The 27,602-nt window shown below is 40.1% G+C and overlaps 1 protein-coding gene across 7 annotated transcripts in view; it reads right to left on the reverse strand.

Moving 5' to 3' along the window:
- NTNG1 (netrin G1) overlaps positions 1 to 27,602 on the reverse strand; it is a 355,698-nt gene that overhangs the window by 153,055 nt on the left and 175,041 nt on the right. The gene's annotated exons all lie outside the window — the stretch shown is intronic.

Below are 27,602 nucleotides of genomic sequence, written 5' to 3' on the forward strand. Positions count from 1 at the left end.
AACAACAAAAAAAAAACCCACCAAGAACAGGATCACTAAACATTTCAAGTTCCCTAACTGGATTATCCTGTAAAATAAATAGCCTTTTAAAACATACTATGGAATGATGAAGAGATGAATTAGCAGCTGAGAACACTGCCTTGTACTTTAAGAAGACCCAGGTTCAATTCCTGGCACCCACCTGGCAGCTCACAATTGTCTCTAATTCCAGTTCCAGGACATCAGATGCCCCTCTTGTGATCTCCTCAGGCACTAGGCATCCAAGTGGTACACAGACATACAAAACACTCATACACGTAACATATAAAAAATCTTGTAAAATTATTATAATAATTCTCTTGTGTTCCCCTGGGCTTCAAAGTATGAGAACAGCTTATTTATCCCATGTGTGTTAGACCCATAATGTGATCATAGAGACACAGAATTCAGAACTTCTTAATAGCTCAAGCCTTCCATTTTCTCCTAAGAAGGTCTTGCTGGGAACCAAGAAAGGCAGAAGGGAATCCCTTTCTGACGTGACATCTCTTAGAACATGGTTCCTTTTTATTGTAAAATTTTTTAAATTAAAATATAGGCTGGGTGTGGTGGCACTCGCCTTTAATCCCAGCACTTGAGGCAGAGGCAGAGACAGGTGGATCACTCACTGTGAGTTCGAGGCCAGCCTGGTCTACAAAGTGAGTCTAGGTCAGCCAAGGCTACAGATGGAAACTCTGTCTCAAAAAACCAAGAGAGAGAGAGAGAGAGAGAGAGAGAGAGAGAGAGAGAGAGAGAGAGATTACAATATAATTACAGAATTTCTCTCCCTTTCTTTCCTTCAATTCCTCCCATGTATCCATGTATTATTCTCTTGTAAAACTCATGGCTTAAAAGAGAAATTGTGTGTGTGTGTGTATGTGTGTGTGTGTGTGTGTGTGTGTGTGTGTGTGTGTGTGTGTGTTTGTGTACTCCTAAATATATATAAATACAATCTTCTCAGTACATAATGTTACTTGTATGTATGTTTTCAGGGCTGATCCTCTGGTATTGGATAGTCACTTGATATGCTCTTCCCTGGGGATGACTAGTTCTCTCATTCTCAGGATACATTAGTTGCCCATAGCTCTTTGTCTAAGGTTAAGGTCTCCTAAGCTTCCCCCTTTCCACTCGGCATATCTACCAATGCCATCCTTGTTCAAGTATTATTTGGGTGTGGTTATTTAACAATTCCCTTTCAAGCAGAGCTTTAGAAGTACCCACGAATGGCAGGTGCATAAACCCACATCCTACATAGCCAAGGGTACCCTCATTAACATTCAGCTTCCTCCTGGCTTTGCCTCTGGTCTGTCATACCTCACCCGGTCCCTGCTTCATAAAAATCTACTTTTAAAACGGTTACTTTATTCACCATAAATCATTAAAATGTGGAACACTGCAGGCTCTAGGGCTTGGTCCAAACATCTGGCATCCTAATAGCTAGATATGGGAAGAGCGCTCTGGAATGTCTTGGACTGAGGATGTGTTCCAAGTAATGGGACACGGAAGCCCACTGTAGTTATGCCCCAGTATCCTTGAGGGATTGGTTCCAGGCCCTCCATGGATACCCAAATCTGCCTAATCTAAAATGGCATAACATTTGCATAGAAGCTCCACATACTTTAAATCATCTGGAGATGATTTAAATGTAAATGTTATGTAAATAGTTACTACAGCGCATTCTTCTGGGAGCATTGACAAGGAATAATCAGTACATTTGCAGCGCAGAGTCAACCACCCTGGGCTTGACTATACAGCATGAAAACCATCAGACAAGGAACGCTGACAACGGAATGAGGACCTGTGAATGGCAGGAGGCTGCAACACAGTGTGCCTTCACGTTGTTTATTCTAGTAAGGTGAACACAGCACTCTGAATGGAGCAGAAGCACTTTTGCTGTTGGCAGCTTTCTGCATCCCTGCCCCCCCCCCCCTTTTCAGTCCACGGTTGGTTGACTGCACATGTGGAGTCTTCAGGCTGAGGGGAACCAGCTCTCTAGGTGATGAAGAAGAAGCTGTACCAAACCAGACACTTATGTGTTCGTTTCTTTGCACCTGCCCATAGGCATCTCTCAGAGGACGTTATTATTTTTTCCCCTTTCAAAGGCTACTTCCCCTACTCCCCAGTCAAACAAGGTGATGTAGAAATAAACCGCCCCGTCATGTCACAAGTTGTAAAACTGTTTCTGCTACACTAACTGGCTCTCCTCAGCTTCCACTAGTAGAATCTGGAAGGAATGACTCAGTATTTTTTTTAAATTTTTCTTTAAAAAGAAAAGCAAATAATAACATTAAAGTCTGCTGTTCAGGTATAGTGAACAGTTTCCCTTCATTTCCTGGAGTTAGGTTACAAGACCCTCAGGAAATATTTCAAAACCCCTAGTTACAGTACACCCAGTATATATATATATATTCTACATCTAATTAACCTACACAAATATTTATTTATAATTTTGCACAATACAAAAATTAACAACGACTCATAATTAGACAGAACAATGTGTTATAATAAACACTGCATGAATGAGGTCACTCTCAAACTATTTTTATAGGCTCCTCCTTTTTGACTGATAAGGACTGTACAGTGTCTATGTAATGTAATAAGTGGGTGATACAGGAGGATGCTCTTTACATAGTGCTGGCTAATAGAATATGAATCCCATGATGCTGGAGGTTGCTGTTCTGAGGACCGGAGCTGCTACCCAGTGACTAATCAGTGGGCAGTATCCACGGTGTGAACACAAAGATAAAGTGTTATCATTTCCACAAAGGGTGGAATGGAGTCAAACAGTAAGATTTCTTCATGTTACTTACAACAGGGCACAAGGTAAAGGTCAAACAAAGTAACTATTTCTATGTTTTCCCATCTTAAAATTTTGGACCGCAGTTGGCCATGAATAGCTAGCTGACACTAAGCAAAAGTACACTACAGATCGGAGGAATTACTATGTTTCCCTCACCCTGTTTTGGCTATTTTTGAGTATGGTTGTCAGGAAAAATCTACCTTCTCATAGTGTCCTCAGTCATTCTCTTGGAATTACACTTAGAATTCTTTTTTTCACTCTTTTCATGAACTGCAAGCTCTTGATGATATCATCTGTTAGATGCGTGAGATGGATCTTGAGCAATTAATTTACACCATAGATATCGGCTCTCAGTTACCTGCTGACTCTTGTGAAATACAAGATGGGCACTGAAGAACTGCTCTGTCCTCCCTAGAGGCAGCTTGCTCCTACCTAGTCAGCCAATACTCTCTCCCTCTTCCCCATTAAAAGCAATTGAATCCGGTCATTGGCAACAGGTTTGGGAGACTCAGGTATAATTGAGATGAGGCAGGAGAAAGGAGAGAAGGGATATTATGTGAGAAACAGAACTGTTTTAAAAATATACTCAAGAAATCAGTGATAATGGGAATGTTGCTGTACGTTTCTCTCAAATTTCAATTCCCTATTCCTGATCCCGGCGTCTGTGGGTGCTATTTATAGACATTCCCTTCAAAAAACGAGCTGGGGCGGGGGCGGGGGTGGGGGTGGGTAACTTTCTGTTCCAGGTGGAATAAATCACCAAATTTATTATTATTTAAACTCTCTTAAGCATACCGGAGCGCCAAATGCAAAGCTCTGCAAACTGGCAAAGGCTTTTTATGGAGGGCTATAAATATTGTGGAATCTGTCAGGATTTATAAATTCCAAATAGATGTAAATGCACATTTTACCGGAAGGGGTCAGATTTACAGAGATCATACCTTCATTTGAAATTTACTTCTAAAATACGGTCACTTCGAAACCTGTCAGCAGGCAGCCGTGTGCTTAACCTCTAAGTTGGGTGCAACCACCTTCCTTCTAACTGGAGCGTTGTCACCTGTGGCCAGGAGTGTGGGAACAAAGGAAGTTGCCTTTGTTGGATACAATGAAGGGAATTATCATGCATTTATTTTAACTCTTGGTGGAAGACAGTATCTGCTCACCTTTAGCTTTGGTGTGCAAAGATTCTCAGATAGGGGACAAGATACTGGGACCAAAGCAAGTGGAGGCACATCAGGCTGAGTCTGATGCATCAATAAAAACAACAACAACAAAAAATCTTGAAGAAATCTGTTTAAAAGGTATTCACCCATTCATGGAATAAAAGGAGATGTCAATGAATATCCCCCCCCCCCCCACCTCCATTCAGTCTGCGCTTAGACACTTTACATATCCTGAGCAATCTCTGTCAGCCCTCCTTCAGAGAAGAGGGATTCTAGCATATAAATGTTAGGAAACTTGCCAAAGTCCCTAAAAGCATGTGGGAAGCCGAGCCAGCATAAATATCTGATGTGTTCTATGCCCACCCAGTGGAAGTTCCTGTTGTACGCCTTGCTTTAGGAGCGCTGTTGACCCATCATGAGAAAATGCCTAAGATCCAATGAGGATTTTTTTCTTTTTAATTTTAAAAAGCAGCTTAAGTTAGGCCTGATGAGCCCCATGTGCACCTGAGATGCCTTGAAATAAGAAACCTTTCCTAACGTCTGAAGATATACCTACTTTCACTCACTTGAGCCCCTCTTAAACTTGGAAACCCCTGTTTATAGCCTGTAGAACTGGTGCCGGGGCCAGAACTCTTTGAGATCCTCTGCTTCATGCTATTCTGAGAATTGTACCTATGTGAGTTTCGGAGGGCACCTCATGCCTCTACTTTAGTCCTGTCATAAAGATACAGCCACAGAAAACCCGGGTCTGTGATTTGTCTTTTGGGAAGAGGTGTCCTTCACCCCTTGGTCTCAGCAGGACAGCCAGCTCTGTGTTTCTCACAGTTTCTCACAGGTTCACACAGATTTAGTGTTTCAGGTGCCTGAAAGATGTGAGAAAAGTTTCATACATCGAACAATTTCTATTGATTGCCCACTATATACGACTGTATTAAAGGGATTGTCTTGACCTGGCTGTGGGGCTTCCATTCCAGGCAGAGGCCATGCACTAAGTAAATAAATACACAATGCTCTATAATGCTATTCAGTGATGGGTGCTATGGGAAAATAAAGCTGACTTGGGGAGCGGATTTGGGAGAGGGCAGCTTATTGTAATTTCATACTGCGAGGTCAGGGAAGGTCTCCCTGATAACATGACATTTGAGCAGATTAAGAACAATTTGTAATTTACACAGGGGATCATCAGAGGAGGTGGCAAGAATGACAGGGTTGTCCTTCAGCCGACTCTACTGTTAGGGGTATTTCAGCAGCACAGCAATTTATTGCAATCGATGGGTAAACAAATCATCTGAAATGAGAATCTACACCAAATGAGTGCTGATACCAAAAAGGGGGAAAAAAAATCAATCCACTGTTTCCCTTATTTCATGGCACTCATGCTCCTGCAGGAGATTGATGATTTGATAGCCATTAACATAATTTACCAAAAGACAGTGACGCTGGGAGAGAATTAGCAGAGGATGAAATAAAGGGAGGTAGGAGACTATTTCATTCCCGTCCTATATATAGGTGAGAGAGAAAGAAAACAAAGGACGCTAAAGGAATCAAAAATCTTACCATTCCCAATAGAGCTGAAGGAAAGATTACATGCTAAAATATTTAGTGTAAATATTTCACGTGGATGTGATCTGCAATACTGTTGTTACAGAGTATTATCAGTAGGAAACAATTCTTGTTCAAGGGATTAGGTTAATTAAATTTTAGACTACTCCAACTCCGCCCTAATCCTTTCTAATAACATCAAGAATGAAATTTGTATAAGAAAATGCAACTTTTCCCCATTTGTGAAAACAAAGAGTGTTTCTTGCTATTGACACTCACAGATGTGCCATAAACATTGTGGGTAGTTGCTCCGTGGCCCAGCAGGCATCCTTAAGTAGTTCTTAATTTAAGATCCTGTGTCTACGGGAAAGTAGAAAAAAATATATGACTACGTAGAGAGTATTTACACCATATGAGATATCTAAATAATTAAACTTATATTACTATTAAATATTTTTATAACAATTATAACATCACATGTGATGCTTTCTTTCACTTAAAAATATTAATATTTTTACCTCCGGGAGAACTGAAATTACTTATTAATTATCAATGTGTTAGCACAGTGTAATGTTATTATTTCTTAATGTGCTTTCAGAAATCAAAGGATGAGTACAACGGACTATATGTGTTCTCTGTTTCAGTGGATGGAGGCCTTTTTCTTCTGCCAATTGGTACTTTGAAAGACCACCCTTTCACCTAAACTCTGCGAGGCCTTTCAGAGTTAACGAGAAATCTTATGCGCCCAGTATTGCTGTAAAACACGAGGTACTATCAGTTTGACCCTGTCTTTCAGAGATTTACCTATCATCAAACAACAGGGAATTAAAACAGCTGGAAACGGAAAGAGGACTCAGGGCACATTTGTTGGTTTATGTTACCATAAGTTACGTGACAAACAGCGTGTGCTAGCAGGAGGCTGTGTGAAACATTTGGGTTTGCACTCAGACCCATCTTGGAAAACACAGAGAGCTACTGACATTTGTGTCTGGCTAATCTCTACTCATATTGATCAGAGAAGGAGGAAGAACACACAAAGGCAGGAAGAAGCCCTGAGGGATGGCCCTTCCACACTGTGGCTGCCTTGTTTCAGAAATAAACATGACTATGGATTTGCCAACTCAAGGCCTTTAAAAGGATTCCAAAGCTGGCAGATCCAGGGAGGAACTGTGATCCTAGAAAATTCTCTAACTGCTAGGCTAAGGCACCTTCTTGTGCAGAAGTCTTCTTTTCTACTTTCACTGTCTCCCTGAGAACCCTCCAAACTCCCACTTTCATAGAGGCTGGCAGCTGACAACTTTATCTGAGAGTTGTAATTGTTGTAATTTTCCCTAGCCCCTCCTTAGAACTGCTTTGTCTCAACACTCTACCTCTGATGCTTTCCTGGCTCACACATTGGAGGACTCAGGCTTCATGGCTTTTGTGATGACATTAAGACATCCTTGAAATGGGAGGTGGGACTTAGGCTGTTCTGAGCTTTCCATATTTCGTCTAGCAGCTCTGTTACTGGCACTGGGAAGAGAAGCAAAAGGAAATTAGAAGCAGAGTAGTAAGACCCAAGACAGAGGATATCTTTTTCAAAGGCCTGAAGGACACCAACGTGGGCACACATGCAAGTGCTGGAGGGCGCAGTCCTCAGAGAGGAAAGGCCCATAAGGCAGCATGTTCCCTTAGCTCCAAGGTTGTTAAGAAATCCTGTGAGTCTTCCCAACATAAGATATGGAAAACCTTTGGGACAAAATCATCTATGTATTTGTGAGTGCATGAATCTCAGATTATAGTTTTGAAAATATAGCTCTCCTAGAATAATAGGGGACAAAAGGATTTGGGTTTTTTTTTGTAAGATTATTTGTTGAGAAAGGGCCTTACTATGTAGCACAGGCTATCCTGAAAATCTCTATGTAGATTAGGCTGGCCTCAAACTCATGATCCTTCTGCCTCAGCCTCTGAAACCCTTGGGTTTTGTTTGTTTGTTTGTTTGTTTGTTTGTTTTTGTTTTTTAAAATAACTTTGGAGTTATAAAGCGATTGCTCCATTTTCTAAGAAACCCCTCTGTTCATTGTGGAGTTTCCTCTCCCGGGCAGGCAGAGGCTTAACGTCTGATTGAAGTTACAGCTTGTTTCACTCTCTTCTCTGACAGTCCTAACACCTTGTGGACATTTTCACTCAAAAAACTAAAGTCAGGATAGCTTAACCTTTCCACAGTGAGAATCCTGGAAGCCACATCACAGATTGCGGGTCATAATAGACACCTGCACAAATCCCCACAGAAGATTTATGTTCAGGACTTTCAAACCGGTGAAGGCCATGGGGGTCAAGAACACAACATTTCGAAAAAGGACCCAAACATGCCCTTCTGCCACAAGCCATGCAAATGCAGTCCTGGATGGCAATCTATACCAGTGCTTTCTGTGTTCTGGGCAGGAGAGAACTATCAACAGAACCAAGCCAAACAGAAAAGGGATGTCTATAGACAAATATTGTAATAAGGCAGCATGATGATGTATGGGGTTGGGAAGTAGCTTTTCAAAAATTACTGTCCTAGAAATGCACAAATATTGGGTGAAGTATTTTGCTCCATACATAACTAGAACAGAGACGCAAGATAGAAACAGCTCAGAACTGAAGAGGGCAGCGGCCATTTAAGTTAAAGCAGTTTGAGGGAAACAGGGGTGGTAATATATCCCAGAGCGGGAGCTGCGGTGCGGGAGGCATTGGAAGAGGCAGCCTGAGCTGAAAGCTCTGGTGTGATGCTCAAAACCATGGTCCTTCTTTTCACGCATGAGGACATAGGTCCACGTCCACCTGACACACATATTCCTGGGGTCACCAGATGTGAAGGAATTTGCGAAGATCAATACTCTCCTTTGCTGAAGGGCTCCCCGGATCCTAAGAAGACGGAAGTGATTCCTACTTTATGGGATTCCAAAACGATCGACCTGTGGAGCCTCAAGACCACCACACTTGTCATGTATTGCAATCTCTTCCAAACTTATTCCTTGCTTATTGGATACTGATAAAATGAGGATAATCACTCTTAGAGGATGATTGTGAAAAATGTGGGACTAAGAACATGGCAAGAGGGGGAGGAAAAGACAGGACATAAGCAGCAAACATTACTATACTCCCAGAAACAGTGCTGTGTACCTGCAGGTAAATATAGAGGTTTGGACACCACAGCACAGCTCCTAGGAGTGTCTGTATCACTTCCTGGTATATAGTTGAGCACAGTTTTATGTAACAATGGGTATTTCATCCAGTAATATACAAAAATTTAATTTAAGTACTCTCAGGAAAAATCCCAAAGGGATTTCATCCTTGGGATAGTTTGGAAGTTTGTATGTAGATCCACCCAACAAGAGTACGGAGGAGGGGGGGGACTCGGAGGCTCCATCACAGCATGCCCCTTTGCAGCACACTTCTGCCTCTGTTGCTCTATCCAAATCACCTTCAGAATTTACATCACTAGTCAGAAAAAAACTGCTGCACTGAACCTTTTAACAATCCTGGTAGCTCTCCACAGAGGAAGGCAGGAAACCCCAAGCCCAGCCATGACCTGACTTTGCCCTTTGACTCCCATTTCTCTCTCTGGTGTTCATCATCATGGTAATGAGATTTGATGTTATAATCATAATGTCAACTCCTACATCCAGTCCCCAGGACCTCTGGATATTTTGTCTCTGAGGAGAGGAATTGGGATTTTTAAGACAGACATTAGAGAAAACTGTTTATTAAAACACCTTTACTTCAGTCACCTTATAGAAAGAGAGGATCTCTTTGATCTTCAGTTTCTAAGGACACTTTAAAGAGGCTCAAAGTAGTTGTGTGTCTATATGCCTGTCTTTTGCCCTCTCACTCATTCTGAGTGTATGTTTGCATGTGTCAAACACTGTACTATACATCAAGAAAGAAACACAGTCCTCACTTCAACTATGCTTGCAGTTTTGTTGGAAACATAGGCTCTAAAAAAATAAATAACTATACTTTATAAATGAAACTAATCACTTCAAAGGGGGATAATACAGTTTCATTGGAGAAAATAGGTGCAAGGTCACTTGAACAAGACGGCATAGGTAGAGATCTTTTGGAGCACATTATGGTGACCCCATTCATTACTCTGCCACTACTTTATAACTGTAATTTACTAGTTATGATTTTTAATGTAAATATCTGATATTCAGAATATCTGGTGTGTGACCCTCAAAGAGGTCATGATGAACAGGATGAGAACTGCCATTTTAGAGGATCACAATTAACCCAAAACTTGAAAGGACAAACTTCAGAGAGAGAGAGAGAGAGAGAGAGAGAGAGAGAGAGAGAGAGAGAGAGAGAGAGAGAGAGAGAGAGAGAGAGAGAGAGAGAGAGAGAGAGAGAGAGAGAGAGAGAGAGAGAGAGAGAGAGAGAGAGAGATCTTTGCAAACAGAGAGAGAGAGAGAGCAAATACCATGCCTGAGCTTGGATGGTACATGGAGATCTATAGCAACCAACCTGAAATGATTGTTGTAACCAGAGATTTTGGCAGTACTTTTTACTGAGCTGTGAAATACTAGATTTGAAGTTGTAAGGTGATCAGGATGTATAAATTCAGAAATGCAGGATTTGATATTCTCACTGGACACATGGTAGAGTTAAGCCTACATATAGCTTACTGTGTGTCCAAAACATTTCTAAACGCTTGCTCTCACTAACACATTGGGATCTTCATAACTGTAATCGGAGGTAGATACTGTATTTACCTTGTTTTGAGGATACTGAAACAGAAGCACAATTATTTAGATAGCTCTGTCAGAATCACGTAACTACTAAACATCACAGTCCTTCTATAACATAGTCAGTTGATAAAGTCAAACATGTTGTGTTGTGTGCTGTCATCTCTGTCTCTGTCTCCATCTCTGTCTCTCTGTCTCTGTCTCTCTCTCTGTCTCTCTCTCTCTTTCTCTCCCTCCCTCCATCGTCATGATCCTGGGTCAATATGGGTGTAGACACTAAGAGCAGAGATGGCCAATGTATGAGACATTAGCTTAAGAAGATCTTCAAAACTGAGGATGGATGAGAAGGCTAGAAGTGGGCAGATTGGGAAGATGATTTTGTCCCAGTCATATAAATGGCCAATGCTTGTTTGTTAGGTTCAAGGATACTATTACCCTGGAAAACCATCTCCTAAACAAATGCATATGGCTCCTTCTTTAGCTTTTAAGTAGAACTGAGTGGAATGATTCTGGATTACATGAAATGTTAAAATACACACAAAAAAGTAAATTTTAATTTTTAAAACATTGGAATTTCTTTGGTATTGGAAGATACTCTCTGGCAGACCACTAATGCTGTGTCTTACTGGCTTTTGTTTAACTTCAGTCCTACCATTTTCCCACTATGTAATGCTTCATAAGCTAGTGTTTCAAACCCTGATTTTGTCCCTTTTTTTAAAAAGTCAATAGCAGTATGTAGTTTATGATGTCAATTTGACAAAACAGTACGTCATGCATATTAAGTGCTTACCATCATCAAATGTTGCTTTCCTCAATAAATAGTATTTAGCATTAATATACTTCACACATTTCCCTTGGCTAACAGAATAGCGTCTGTTTGACAGATTCCAAAGACCTGGCCCACTGTCCAACTGTGTATACCTCCACGGCCTCCTTTCATTTTTAAACAGATAATAACCTTAAAATTATTTCCCTCTGTAGAGTTTTGGCATTTAATAACCTGTTGTCTGCAGAGCTGTTAGGTAAATCTTTTAAAAACAGAAATCTGCCTGTGTATTATGCTCCCTCTGAAAGCTATGCAGTAAACTGTCATTACATTCAAAGGAAGTTGAAATTCCTTAGCTACATGTGATCTCTTTCCAGGCACAGCTCCCGGAAGCCAATGAAAGCATCTTTCATCTTGTCCACTCTTGTACATGGTCCATGCATGAGTCATCCCAACCTGGGAACATGTACTGTAGACCAAAGAATGGACCATATGCATAGAAATGCAGCTAATATTAAATTGCACTTAGTTTTTATGTCTCTCCACACATAGAAGACTCATTGGCACATATATGTACAGAAAAATATTTACTCATTTAAAAAAATAAAAAGACAAACCGGAAAGCAGAATGAACATATGATAAAACATGCACATTTGCTAGTAAAGGATGAAATGGATCATTATTAAGAGTTAAAGAGAAAATCAAGTTTAAAGAATTAATTGGCCTCCCTAAGTTGCATGTGGAATTTATGTGAGGGAATATACCTTGTAAATAGAAAAAAAAAAAAGACTCTTGTGCCAAGTGCAGAGTGTCTATATGTGATTGATATAGTCACTCAAGTTTCTGGTGAGGTTAGAGGACAATGACAAATTATAGAAGCTTCAGCTGTATCCCAGTCATTTCCTGGTGTTCATTTTATCTTCATTTTTTCTCCATCAGTCAAAGAAGTGTTTCTCCTATTGGTCTTAGAGTGGAACATCTCTTTTCCTGATCCCATCTTGGAGCTGAACTCCAAGAACTTTACTTGTTCTTAGGCAGTTGTAAGCTAAACCATGCTGAAGCAGCAGTGATTGGGGGTGTTTGGAGCTTTCTGGTGCTGAAGGGGCTCAGCAGAGATTTCTATGGAAAGCTGGGTGTGAGTGGGCGGGGCATGAGTGATAGGTCAGGTATGGTTTGCTGTAGAAGAGGAAGGTGGACTTTGTTTCCCGTGTCTAATTAGAGGGATATTAAAAGTTCTACTGAGGTCCAGAATTTGGTTCTCTATGAGTTAAATTTAAGTCTCGGGGCCGCTAAATTACACACGCAGCTTTGCAAGCTTGTATGTGGGATTCTATACATACTTTTGTTTTTATTTTTACTTTTTGAAAGAGAACTATATAGATCAAGGCATAGAACTCTTGGTCTTGCCACTGCCTGGTACATAGACAGCATCCTGCAGGGACCCTTGAGTTTAAGAACTCTTCCTTCATTGTAGTCCCTCTCTACACATCTTTTTAAATTTTCTGTTTGTTTGTTCAGTTTTTTAAATAGAGCACCACTATGTAACCCAACCTGGCTTCAAATTCAGAGTAGTCTTTGTGCCTCAGCCTCCTTAGTGATGCAATTACAGGCATGTACCACCAAACCTAACCTACTCATTCTTTTTTATTGTAGCCATTGCTCCCTGTGGAGGTTTGAATAGGAATGGTCCCCATAGACTCATGTTTGAATATTTGGCCCATACAGAGTGGCACTATAGGAGATGTGGCCTTGTTAGAGTAGGTGTGGCCTTGTTGGAGGAAGTGTGTCCCTGTGGAGGAAGGCTTTGAGGTCTCCTATGCTCAATATGTGTTCAACGTGGCATGCAATCTCCTCATGCTGCTTTCAGATCAAGACATATAGAACTTTCAGCTCCTTCTCTAGCACCATTTCTGCCTGCTTGCAACCCATCATGGCAATTATGGACTAAATCTTAGAACTGTAAAGTAGCCCCAAATAACTCCTTTGTAAGAGTTGCTGAGGCCATAGTGTCTCATAATAGAAATAAAACCCGAAGACACTCCCTAAATACTCCATTCTGAACATTTCTGACAGAGAAACAAAATTTCTCTAAACCCACTACTTGCTCTACATACACTTTTCTAAATTTTACTTTCCAAAAATGTATTTATAATTCATAATACACTAATGTTAAAACATGGGCATATTTGATACAAATCAACGTACATATGTACACAAATGTTGATCAACAGCAATAAATACCACATTCACCAATTTGTAAAGGCAATGTGGTTGTTATTTTACCAGGGCCACTGTCATGAACCAGAGTAAATACAGTGACAAGCAGAATTAAGCAGCTGACATGTGCCAGACACATTCAGCATTGTAGATTAATTTAAGATAAGGTTAATTCATCCTTAGCAGTTGTGGTGCAGTAGCAAGGCAGGATGGAGAGAATATATCATCTTGAAAATTAGGAAAACAGGTCTGAGAGGCCACTGGGTTAAATGGAAATAAAATAATAAGACAACCTCTATTAGCTGGCCATATGTTCAAATAGCCACAATTAAAAGAAATTTAAAGGTTAGACAGCCACTGTGAAGTGTATAGATGAGGTAAAGCCTGGGTTTTGTAAACTGTCTGTGCTTCATCTAGGTAAAGAGGACACATTCTGTACTGAGAGTAGAGAGCGAACTCCATCATCACTCAACACCGTATATTGTAAGGAATCTGGGATAGCTGTTACGTTTGTCAGTTTAATATGGCTCCTTAAAAGTCAAGTCTTATCTTTCTGAGAAGTGTTGTGAAACGTAGTTAGGCTAAGTTACAGAAACAAGTGTAGTTTTGGGGAGGAAGGGGAGGTTCAAACCATGCTGCGATGAAGTGGGACATCAGTTTAAACATACACAACATACACTGGAAGCTGGTTTTAGACTGCACAGGAAGCTAGGTAGAAGTTCTAGAGTTTAACGAGCTAGAGAAAAATTAAATCAGCAGTCTTTTAGTAGCAGGCATATCACACATGGTTAGCCTAAAGATTAGTTTCCCAAATTTTCTTCCAGAGAGAGAAAAAGAAGTCATTCAAGTTGAATTGAATGTTAGGAGTAACCTCAACTAAGTTATGGAAAAATAATCAGAAGTGAGATTTCGATAGAATTCTAATTGTCGACATGTATATAAGTCAAGATACCATCTTCGTATCTATCCTAATTCCTACCATACAAATAAAAACAAATGATGAACAATGAATGAATGCAATATATTTTGTGACTAAGTATTCTATGTAATAGAATATGAAAATTCTACAATGTTATAGAAGCAATTAAACATCTTCTATACTTAACTGTCTATTTGCTGTGCTGATTCCATAATATCACACAAATATAAAGCATGAACGTTGATATCTCTTCTTTATTAGTCTTCAAATGTTAGATGAAGTTAAAATCATGTATATATCAATTACACATTAATGATATATTAATGTGGGCTGAGAATGGGTGGAAAAAATGGCTAGGAGCTGGTAACTAGCTCTACCAAAGCCTAACACAGCAACCGGGGCATCTTTATAATAGCAGAACATCATGGCAACTGGTTCACATGCAGGAGGGGTAGAATGAAGGCAGGAAGGCTAACTAGGAAATGGTTTTTACTAATTAGGTATCAGAACAGGTGGCTGAGATGTGTTGATTAACAAGGTGACAGACATTCAGTAAGAATTAAATTGATTGGAAGTAGAGAACAAAGAAAAAGCAAGAATCAGTGATATCTAAAGGATGTAATGTCTGAAAAGCATCAAAAATGGTGGTGATGAAGCTTCTGTTTGAGCCTAGTATGAAACTGGGACTCATTGCCCCATCCCAGCAGTTCTATTTGAGAAACATTAGTTTGGCATCCGGTGTAATTGAAAATCAAGAAAACGCCACAGAGATTCAATTTATAATGCACAACAAAGCAGTTTAAAATTCTCCATCCTCTGTTTCTCTCTAAATATCCCACATGCATAATTACTGACCTCTAAATCTTCCCTCCCTCACTCAGAGCTCCCATTAGCTCAGCACCAGGATCAGCTTGCACAAGCTCACATCTGTCTCCTGCTTTCTTCATCTTCCTCTTTTTTTTTTTTTTATAAATCTCCTTTTAGTCTGCTCACTCATTTTATTACAAATCCAATTGGTCCCTTCTGTTTCTTCAGATAGTCTCATTACACATTACTTGAGTTTATTAAAATATGGCTCAGGAGCCTGAGAGGCAAAGCAAAACCTCCAGAAATTAGAGCAAACAGCTACACATATTTTTTTTTAAGGAGACAAGTGAGCATAGTGATATTTTCAAGGTGAAGCTGGAGCTAGACATTAAAATCCAAGGAAGGGCCAAGATGTGTGTCCTTCCCTAAAGTAGTTACAAGAAGGTAGAAGAGGCCAAGAACGAATAACAAATAAGAAGAGCTCAAGTGAGAGCATGTAGGAACCAGGCTAAGAGGTAAAAGGCAAACAGAAACCAGTAAAAGACACAAGTAGGCTAGGAAGAAGCTGAGCAGGAGCCACGGAGGAGGGAACTAGTCATGCTTGTGTGTGGACATTGGCTGTGGGCCAAAATGGAGCTCTTTTTATGTAAGCCCGGTCAACTGGAACAACTGGTGATTCTATTAAGGACTGCAATTCTCACCTTTACTCAACATATACTGACAATGCCCTTCTCAAGGGTAATATTCCTACCCTGCCTGCATCACTTCTTATGCCTCATTTTTTCCCCATCCATAAAGGAGAACCAGTAAAAGCTCAGATTTCAGAAAAGTTTTGAAGGATCTGAATGAATTAACTAGTAAAAAGAACTTAATGTAATGCCTCAAATATGATCAAATCCCCAAATAAGTGCCCGTGATTATTTCCATCCGGGTCACTGTTGTCATTTCGATTTGTGCAGCTATGATTTTTCTAACTTTTCATCTCATGAGGGCCTCCCTTTCAGGGACCAGTGTACCACTTAATAGCTCAGAACACAGTTCTTCATGTGGCTTCCTTTCTCCGGGAGGCTGGGCTGAGAATCTGGTCACAGACTTTTCTTTAGCCTTCTCTTGGCTAGCTGAGGAAGGCTCTGTCCTGAGAACTGGCCACTAGGAAGGCCTCCTCGGCTGTGAGAGAGCTTTCTGGTCAGATCCCCTAGCTCGAGGGAAAACGCGGGGTGGCTGCACGCTTAGTCAGGAGTCCAGTGTCCCTTCCAGCTAGGAAGGCTCGGACTTGTGAAAAGGCCAGATAACTGAGGGCGCTTGGTTAAAATACAGTTGAGAGTTAAAGAGCTAGATTTTAGTTCACTAAGCTTAATGATAAATAAATAAATAAATAAATAAATAAAAAAGAAAGACAAAGACAGGGAGATAAGGAGGGAATGCTCCCACAGCAGATCTCTGGGTTTTTAAACCAAGGGTATATGAATTGCAGGAGCCACACCCAGGACATCTCCTGGGCCTTGTCTCCAAGGTAACTTTGATATATGTTTCTTCAAAGAGCCAGCTTTCCACACCTTTTGGCCTAAAGTCTGTACAATTTGCTTTGGAAGTGCCCCTGCAAGGAACTAGCCTTTAAACATATTTTGTTCTTGTGGACTGTTGCCAGCAGGGGGAACACCTGCCTAGGCAGGAGGCTTACCATGAGGAGGCGTTTCCCCCACCGACAGACAAAGGCCCACATTTCACACTGGAGAAGTGAAATGGATATGTGACAACAGCTGATTAAAATAAAGACTGACTTTCACACAAACTCTGGTGCCCCATATTTGACCATGTCCCTTGGATGGAGACACCTGGTGGCACTCAGAGGAAGGATAATAGGTCACCAAGGAGAGACTTGATACCCTATGAGCATATACAGGGGGAGGAGGTCCCTCTCAGACACAGACATAGGGGAGGGGAGTAGGGGGGAAGTGGGAGGAAGGGAGGAGTGGGAGGATACAAGGGATGGGCTAACAACTGAGTGTAATATGAATAAATTAATTTAAAAAAATAAAATAAAATAAAGACTAGTAGCTTGCTATCCTTCCTCTGAGTGCCCCCAGGTCTCCCCATTCAGGGGACTTGGTCAAATATGAGGCACCAGCGTATGTGTGAAAGTCAGACTCCACTCTCCACTCTACTGTGGAGAATGTCCTGTCCATTGGCTAGATCTGGGTAGGGGTTTGAAGTTTATGGCCTGTATTGTCCTTAGCTGGTGCCATAGTTTGAGTGGGACCCCTGGGCCCAAATCTGCTTATCATAATGCATATACAGGGGGAGGAAGTCCCCCTCAGTCACAGTCATAGGGGAGGGGAGTAAGGGGAAAATGGGAGGGAGGGAGGAATGGGAGGATACAAGGGAGGGGATAACCATTGAGATGTAATATGAATAAATTAATAAAATTTAAAAAAGAAAAAAAAATAAAGACTAGTATGAGAAACAGAAAGAGAGGGAGTCTATTAAGATTCCTTGAGCACGATGGTTTTCACGGCTGGAAATAGTAAATGTATGTATTTAAAACTATATATGTGTGTAGTGTGTGTGTGAGCGTGTGTGTGTGTGTGTGTGTGTGTGTGTGTGTGAACTTCAAAGACCAAAATTTTACATAATTCCAAGAAAATGGGCAAAATTCAAGCTCCTACGAGGAGGAGTACTATTTGCATTTAAACATTAATTAGAGATTCCGCAACCACGATATTAATGAACTAAAGTAGAAAAGGGCCATCCTAGGCGTGCCTTTCTTAGATCCACTCTATGAAGAGTTGGTCATGGTCAGCTGTTCTAGAAGAAGGAGTCTGTGCACCTAGTCATAAATGTGAAAATGCCAAACTTCGTTATAGCAGACCTTATTGGCAGCTAACAGCCAATGTCTGAGCTACTGTATATAATAATCTAGGACGCTCTAGATAGTTTGAACGTCTGTACACAGAGAGAAATAAAAATTTAATCTGACCTCTGAAAGAATGAAAAGGCAATTCACATACTAGAGAATGGAGGAAAAAAATTCTTTTGAAATGTCAGAAGGGAAAAAAACTATGTGTGTGATCAATAGTGCCAGATATTTGAGAAAAGATAAGGAGTAAGAAAAATCTCTCTATTTGTCTTGAAAGTGGGTGTTAAAGTCCAAGAAGTATGTGTTATAATAGGGTGCTGAGGCAGAAGCCAATTTCCCAGAGAATGGTGTAATGATCTCTTTTTGAAAGGGAAAGTAAGGGTTCAACACACTCATTAGAGAAGCGTGAAAAAGAAGGCAGGAGATGGGACAGCAGTTTCAACCGGGCACTGGGTGAAGCAGTGTGCTGTCAGACTGATCAATGTCTGATGACAATGCAAAGAAATGCCAAGAGAAAGGAGAAACGCGCTCATGACAGAAGGGTTAAGTGTGTGGTTAAGTTGGTAGGATCTACATTTGTAACTGGAAACACAGGATGCATTTCTAATATAAAAACCTCTCTTATTTACTGGCTAAATCATTTTAGTTAGGAGCAAGAATGCTCTCTGGCTGAAATTATTGGGTAAATGTCCCCGGGTTCCTCACCTTCTAATCTCATTAATCTGCTCTGGTTAACTCTCACTAATGGGAACCAATATAAGGATTGATTTTAGGCAATTTTAAATCTTCCTCAATATTAGTTCAGGTCCATACCAGGAGAAAATCCACTTGTCCTGAATGGATGGCACAAGGCTACTCAAGTGATTTCAAAAGTGGGAAATCAGAAGATATTGAATTTTAAATATTAGATTATTTTATATTGGACTTTGGATCTAATATTAGATATTAAAGTGTAAAATCACATTGCCCTTATTGCCAGCTTCTCTTCTTTATCTTGCTGCAGGATCAGTATTGTTTTAGTACAGTATTTGATAGCTCATGAGCCTACAGCACAAGGGAAAAAAATATTTGCACTACTTATTGAATGGCGGACAGCCCAAGTGTTAAAACAAATGTTGCCAAACTTTAAATACTGTCATTTACTAGCCGTGTGACGGCAAAAACATATTTTACTACGGTAGCAAAAGAAAGCTAAAGCAAAACCAAATGAAGAAAAAATACTAAGCTCATCTGCGAAGAAGTAAGGAATTCTGTTTGTGAGTTGCCTGCAATCCTGTCTTCAAAAGAGACAAGTCCTCCAAGGAGGACGCCTCTGTTGAGTTGGGTGAGCTGATACCACAGTGAAAGGCAGCAGGAAACAAAGCAAGCAGAGAGGAGGACTGTGGGGACTCACCCCTTGGCTCATCACCACTTTTCAACTGTACTATTTCTATATAGGTTACTTTAGTCATAATTTGAGTAAATCTTTGAAAACTTTTAAAAACCAGAAACAACATTCATGTCACTGAGCCCTTCAATGAAGCACACTTTGTCCCCAGGAACCCCCTCTTGCTATTCCACACCATGGATGCTCTATCACCCCCTTGAGTTACAAGATGGTTTGTTTCCAAGTAGCTTCTCTATGTAGACGTCCCTCGGTTGAAGCTTTCGCCTGGCCCCTCCTTTCCTCATCTCTGTCAGTCCACCTCTTTGCATCTCTCTGTGGCCAGTATTTCTCCTTCTCCACTTCTATTACATCTAAGTTCCTCTATTCTTCCCAAATGCAGCCTGTTCAGCGATGGCCTGGTTCTAGTCCACAAGTGCCCTTATGTATTCCATGTTAAGCATATGAAACACAAGATTTCAAGCTAAGAACCTTATATGAGAGAAAACATGTGGCATTTGTTTGGGGGCACCTGTGTAGCCTTCCGAAGCATGCTGTTTTCCAGGTCCATCCATTTACCTGACAATTTAATGGTTTTAGTTTTCTTTACAGCTCAGTAATATTCCAACATTTATATATACTACATTTTCATTATCTGTACGTAGTTGATGGAAATCTAAGTTGATTTCATTTACGAGGCATTGTGAGTAAAGCTTCAGTGAATGGAGGTGTAAGTATCTCTGTAGTAAGATACAGTGTTATTTGCATATACGCCCAGGAATGGTATAGCTACATCATATGTTAGACCTATTTCTAGGTTCTTGTGAAAAGTTTTGACTTTTTTTTTTCCAGAGTGGCCTCACTACTTTACATCCCCAGCAGCAGTATGGAAATGTGTCTTTCCCAGATACCCAAAACAGCATTTATTCAGATTTTTTTTTTTTATTCCTGAGGATGACCACTCTGGTAGAAGTGTTGTGGAGTATTACTGTAGTTTTAACACGCTTTTCCCTGAAGGCTTACTGGCCATTTGTATTTCTCCTTCTGAGAACTTTCTGTTCAGTTCCGCATCTCATTAAAAAGCTTTCTTGCGAACTCGGTTTTCTGGGTTCTTTGTATATTTTAGACTCTTACCCATTGTTAGATGTTGTCTTCATTTGGGTTACTATTGTTATGCTGAAACATGATGACCAAAAGCAAGTTGGAGAGGAAAGGCTTTATTTAGCTTACACTCCCACATCATAGTCCATCACCGAAGGAAGCTGGGACAGGAACTCAGACAGAACAATAATCTGGAGGCAGGAGCTGATGCACATGTCACAGGAGAGTGCTGCTTACTGGATTGCTCTCCATGGTTTGTAAAGCCTGATTTTTCTATAGAATCCAGGACCACCTTCCCAGTGGAAACCCCACCCACAATTGGCTGGACACTCACACATCAGTCAGTAACTAAGAAAATGCTCCACCAGCCTGCCTACAGCCCAGTCTTACAGATTCTTTTTCTCAGTGGAAGCTCCCTAACCTCTAGCTCGCATCACCCTAACCTCTGATGCCTCTAGCTTGCATCAAATTGACATCAGCATAATCAGGACAGATATGTAACTACCAAAGATTTCTCTCCCCCTGTGTAAGCTGTTTGTTCACTTTGACGGTTTCCTTTTCTGTATAGATGTTTTTCAGTTTCATGAGATCCAATTTTTTAATTGTTCTTCTTATTCTCTGAAATCCAGATGTTCTATTTAGAATATGTTTTACATGTGCCATACTTTTTCTACAATTTTAGGATACCAGGTTTTAGGTTGATGTCCTTAATCCTGTTGGAGTTGAATTTTGTGCAAAGTAAAGGATAAAGATCTCATTTCACTTTTCTGAATGCTGAAATCCAACTTTACCAGCACTAGCACCATTTGTTGAAGATGCTATTTATTCTCCATAGTATTAGGTAGGGTTGTGGGTAGGGGAACGCTGGCATAAGGTGTAGGTTAGCCAAAGCTAAGGATGTAGGCTATAAAGAAACCTTATGAAAGCTTACCAGTTTATAAGCTAATTAAAATATAACTTGGTTTTTTTTAAAGTATGAACAGATGTACTGCATATTAGGGAATGATGTGACTCCTAGAAGACATGGAATGTTAAGTGACTATCTCACTGTTGGGCAAAGGTTAACTCCTTATAAAGTGTTAGACAAAGAGGACCCTGAGGTCCCCTGAGGCATCATTGGCTCTGTAGCTACTGCTTCTGGTTTCCCACCGTAACTAGATGGTAAAGATCCTATTGCTGAAGATACCACACACTTTTGTTGCACATACAGAGAAATTAATCTTGAACTAACTAACCAGCTCCCTACTGGAGCACTTTCCTGGTGCTAGAAGATACTATACAGGATATTGGAAGAGAAAAATCTCTCAGTGGTCCTCTCTAGAGCTGGTCCCTGCCTACTACAATAATGAAGAGAAATACTAAGCTCATCTACAAAGAAGTAAGGAATTCTGCTTGTGAGCTGTCTGCCTTCAAAACAAACAATCCGCTGAAGAGGAGGGCTCCTATGTGCAGTTGGTTGTGCTGACATCACAGAAAAGGCAGTAAGAAGCAAAATAAAATGCCAAGGAAGATTATGGTGATTCATACTCATTGGCTCATTTGTCAGGCAAGATATGCCCATTGGAACAATAGTGGCAAGACTCTTTATAGAGGCAACGAACTCTGCTATTGATTGTGTTGGAGGGAAAGAAAGAAGAAAGGAAGGAAGGAAGGAAGGAAACTCATGCCCAGTACTGTAAATGTGATCAAAAGCCATGGCTAGAAAAGTCATAGATATAGGGAAGAACCTGTAGATGTTTTCTCTAAAAGGTCATTTTTTTTTCAAATTGTCTTCTGAGTATCCGTCATCTCCACCATTCCCACTAGTCCCACCACCGTGAAGGCTCATGGAACACTGTGAAGGGGGAGACTGAAAGTATGAAAGAGCTGGAGGATGAGGAAGAGTCTTGGGAGATTCTGTCCTGTGGATAAGACATGGCTTTTGTATACATGAATCTACAGCCACTGCGGTTATTGAGACAACATATGCAGAAGATCAAACTAGCCAAGGATTTCAAAATGGAGAAGGGAGGGGCTCCTAAGGCCCTACCTCAAGCTCAGGAACAATTGGCAGTTGATGGCTACTGGAGGAAAGAGTCACTTTTTATGGGTGTGGCTACTGACATTTCCCACTGCCCAGTAGATGACACCACACCCATGTGCATATGGACAGCACTAATTGGAACAGAGAGTTAACAATAATCGAGTAACTAATCAATTTTAAAGGGAAAAACCCTACACATTTAATTTCATTGATTTATAAAAATAGGTCCAACGTTTTAAAGAAAAAGACCCAGTGCTTTTATTTAAGACAGCAATATTAATAACTATAAACAACAGTAAAATAAAATTTTTTTACCTTCTATGTATTGAGACCGTTCTAAATCCTTTTCCTCCAAGTACTTTTTCCAATATTAAATAATTTAAATCTCAAAACAAGCAAAAACCACAATGAGGGGTATACTGCATACTACGTCTTCTCTCTAGACATATGTGTGAGGAAAAATGGCTTTAAATGATGGTCAAGACCCCAAACTTTACAAGACGCAGGATATAAAGGTCCTGATCTGACTTTCTTTCATGGATTAAATTCAAATGGTTCACTACAGTGGACGGGTGCAGCACCTAGCTGAGGCTTTAATATGCGTATCCTCTGAAGAGCAGAAGCTTAGTGTTCTTAGAGTGGCCAGATGTTAGAAACATGATTAATAATCTGGTCACTAACACCCGAGTGTAAACTGGAGACTGCTAACTAGGAATGGGAAGGTTATTGGAATTAAGGTGTTAGTACATGGTCAAAATGAAACAGGAAGACTCATTTTCTGTTGGGTTCCACATTAGGTACCTACTGACTGAGTCCATGTAACATAAGAGTGGTATTTATTCTAAATACTGTAGCAAAAAGCAGTTGGGAAGGTTTTATCTAATTTCAAAATATCCTAATTACATGGCACCAGAAAGCTTAGATAGAACTTATTCATAAAGATCGTAGGTTCTGGATGGAGGGGAATGAACACAGGTCCTAAGAAAGAAAGAGAAAGGTCAGTGAGCTGGAAGCTGTGATACAGCCAGGGAGGGCTTCTGGGCAGGCCTTCGCCAGGATTACGCAGTCACCCCCTGGAAATAAGTGATAAACATCAAGAGAAGATGACATTCAGAGAAATCTGGTGGAGCAGGGTTTGCCAAATTGATCTCAGAGAAATATTAGTCACCAGGATCCTCTCCCTCAAAGGAGTTCGCAACAGGATTCTGAGTTAAAAAATGAGAAGTCACATGGTGAGGACACTTGCCTCATTACAACCTAGTATTTCTCAAGCTCTCTTGATAAATTAAGCCCTTTGTCATGCAATGGTTATTTAAATGGCATTGATCTGACAGTCATTGCCCAGAATAAACTCTGGGAAATAACAGCTGGGTAAGAAACAATGAAAAAGAACTACAAAGAAACCCTCTGGGGGAAGTGAAGAAAACATCAAAACATCTATTTTTGCTTTTGTTATCTCACCCTATAAAATTCATTATTTCAATACTTTTACAAGAATGTACCAATGAACAATAACATTCATTTCTATAAGTAGATGTGAATGTACTGATGAACTGCCTATCAAACACATTTGGAAATAATTGGGGCAGAAAGGTGATTATTTGGGGGGTACACATTCCCAGAGAGAATGCAGCCTGCCCTAATCTTTAGAAACCTCAAGGCTATTTCTTAGTTCTCCTCTGCTTTAGTTTCTTTGATGTATTTCCAAGATTAATTTTAGCTCCTGTAGTACCGTGCTAGCTGCCACCAAGAACTATTCATTGTGAGCAACAGCAATAGTTGGAACAATGGTATACAAAGATTTTCAAAGTTAGTTCAAGTGCTTTCCACTTTGGAGTAAATAGAAAAACAAATCTAGGCATTATAGGATATTTTTATTTCTATCAAAAAACATATACTACATATATTTCAAAAACATATACTACAATTCACACATAGGTCTTTGATGTGTAAATCAACAATTATTTTCTTTCTAATATTGATATACACTTGGTGTCAAATAGAGGATTTTTATAAGCGCCCCCAGCTACCATCCCCAAAGAATTGATTTCACAAAGCCCTCAGCTTTTAGGTAGAAGAAAATGAAAAAAGAAAAGAGGAGAAAATCCATTCAGTCACTGTAGTTATTTGGATTTATAAAATCCTTTTTCCCCAAAGCCCTTAAAATTCTCTCTAAATAAGTTTGCTGGTGTGTATTTAAAAATACAATCTGGATTTGCCAAAATATTATTAACCATGAAATATCCAATCTTGCTTAAGTTCCTAAGTCTTACAATTTAAACACTACAGGGTTTTAATAAGATGTGAAGGACTGAGATATCGCTTGGTTAGTAAAATGCCTGCTGTGTAAGTACCAAGAGCTGAGTTCACATCTCCAGAACCCAGATCAAAAGCAAGGCACAGTGGCTGTGGCTGTGATCTCAGTGCCGGGGGCACAGAAACAGAAGGATCCCTGGGCCGATAGGCTCATTGAAATCTGTGTCTCAAAGATAAGGTAGAGACATGATTGAGGAGGACATTCCTGTGTCAACTTTGGTCCCTCCACACCCTTCGTAAGTGAGCACATACACACATATACACAAATGTGAAAGTAAAATGTAAAATTTGGTAAGTTTTGAGGCACAAATACAACTCCTAAACTTAGGAAGTGAGGAGCCAGTATTTTTTTTTTTTAATTTATTCAGGTTACACATGGATTCCTAGGCCCTGACTTGTATCTTCCCCTTCCCAACCTCTCTTCTTCTTCCACCCTATTCCCCTCCTCAGACCTCTGACAGAAGGGGACCTCCTCCTCCCCCACATGACCACAGCCTGTCAGATCTCATAGGGATTGCCTGCTTCTCCTCTTCTGAGTGACACCGGTATGGGTTTTCTTCTAACAGACAGTGACATTTAATTATGATCAGAACAGATCAAAAGCTCCTGCCAACTTTAACATTCTCACAGTGGTCTGTAATGAGCACATCTTACTGTTCTTGAGTCCAAGTCATTGTCTTAATGATAACACCCATTTAAGAACCGAAGCTGTAGATTTGAAGCTTGAATGAACCATCCAGGCAGTGGTGTTTAGTGTGTGAATGGGATGGACAGAGGGCATCTAGAAGAAATCCCTGAGTTCAGGCACCAGACAAGGGAACAAGAGGTACCTAGTAAAATTCATATCCATTTCTCACAAATACTCTGTATTTTCAAGAGAAAGCTTGAAAGTCCGAAGTTTAGGTGACATCTCAGTACTTGAAAAGTGACATGGGAGAAGCCATTGTATGTAGCTAACGCTGGCTACCTAATCATATTGCCAATGGAACTTATCCCGTGGCAACAATCTTCCCTTCGATTATTAGTAGTTGTGTTTTATTATCGTTGGAACAACCAGAGTCTAGGCATCCTGGACAAACATGCCTATGTTTTCTACTCTCCTTTTGTCACCTAAGAAAGCTAACATTGGTACTAAGTTCTCCATCTTCTCAAGACTTCATTTTTTTTTAGCTGTTACACAGAGGAAAATGGCACTAGCCTTGAAGCATTGTTGTGATGTTCAATGACATAAACAGAGAGCCAGGCTCCCATCTAAAAATAACTACATGTGTTCTTGACTTCTATTGCCAATATGATGAAAATAAAAGCAATTGTGTGACGTTGGGGCCGTGTCTGTAAGCCCCGTGTGCCCTCATAGTATGTTTTCTTGGGTTTGATTTCTGTTTTGTGACAAATATCAGACGGAAGGAATATAGAGCAGGAAACGGCTGCGGACTGTCTGCACCTCCATGCATGCTTCTTGTGAAGTGTGTTTACTTCTCCAGCTTCCTAATGTCATCCTGAGGAATGGATGAGCGGCTAGAGTTGAAGGCCGTGGTTGGAATCCCTACTGGGGCTCTCATGGAATGGGACATATAATACCTTAATGAAGTAGAGAAAATAAGACCTACTTTATAGGGTTCTAATAAATAAATGACATAAACCCTTAACACTATATCCAGAACATGAAAACTGTATACTAAATGATGGCTATTTCACTAGTCCAGGCTCTGATAAACAATTTATTATGCAAAGCGTTCTACTCTGGAAAGAAAAACTACTTCAAATCATAATGCTTTGTAGAAAAATCTATTTTATTAATAAATAAAAAAGTCTCCAGGCTTTCATATAAAATTGCATTAGAAACCATTCATGTACATATATAAAAAGGACATGCATCTTTAATTGATTATATTATTTTTGCTGAATCACTTTGCAGCTTTGAGCTATCTATGCCACTACATAGCTATCTAATATGAGCCAAACAATCAGGAGGGTTGGAAACACATCATGACCTTTCCCCTTTCTCTCTTCCTCCTCCTCTCTCTTTCAGTTAAAAAGGGGGACATTTAATTTCAAAAAATTTAAAGACAAATATTAATATAGAAAGCAATACAGTATCCCTATAACCCAAGGTGACCCTTTCCTTGAATACACAAAATCTAGGGCATGAATCTTCATAAAGGGTGTTTTTGCCATCTGCAGGATTTTTTTTTCTCCCAAGCTGCTAACATAATTTTATACGTTTTGATGCTTAGATTTTCTTTATTTTAAGGTTTTTTAGGAAGGTTTTTAGGCAAGGATCTGGATTTCTGTTTTTTTTTTCCCAATCACCTTGGTATGGTGTGGTTTTTCAAACATCAAGGAAAACTGTCCTTGTCCCAGCTAGGCTCGAGCATGGGTAGGGAATGACAAAGAGCCACCCTGCACCTGTCAAGCAGCAACCATAGGGCACCAGGGTTGGGAAGGAACATCTTCCCCCAGCAATGTTGAAATGAGGGGGAAGGCTGTACCTTCAGCTTGACACAATAGAGTAACATCATAAGACAACCCAGGAGACTTAAGGCCTTCTTCTCTTTCAATGTCCATAACTGTATTTAAAAATGACTTTGCCAAAACAAACTCTTGAATGATATATTCTCTGCTCAGTGATATTCCAGGATGCTTCCTCTCATATAGCAATTAAAAAAAAAATCTCACCTCCAAATACTTCTAGAGTCTAGAAGTCTTTGAGCCTAGAATGATGTAACAACAACAAAACAACAACAACAACAACAACAACAACAACAACATGGTAACCAGTAAAGACAAGGCCCTATTGAAGGAACCAGATTTTTCTCTTAAAGATGGAATTCGTTGTTACTATGCTGTATAATTTAGAAATAATAACAGGGGCATTCTGTGCCACAAATTTATTAGTAATGATAAATATTAGGCTATATGGTAGCTTTTTAGTCTCCCAAATTTAGATTTTCTTTTATTGTGTCTTTACTGAGTATTTAAAAACAATTTGTTGAGTTTATT

The sequence above is a fragment of the Acomys minous genome (assembly GCF_964271855.1).
Source record: "Acomys minous genome assembly, chromosome: 14".
NCBI classification, from domain to species: Eukaryota; Metazoa; Chordata; class Mammalia; order Rodentia; family Muridae; genus Acomys; species Acomys minous.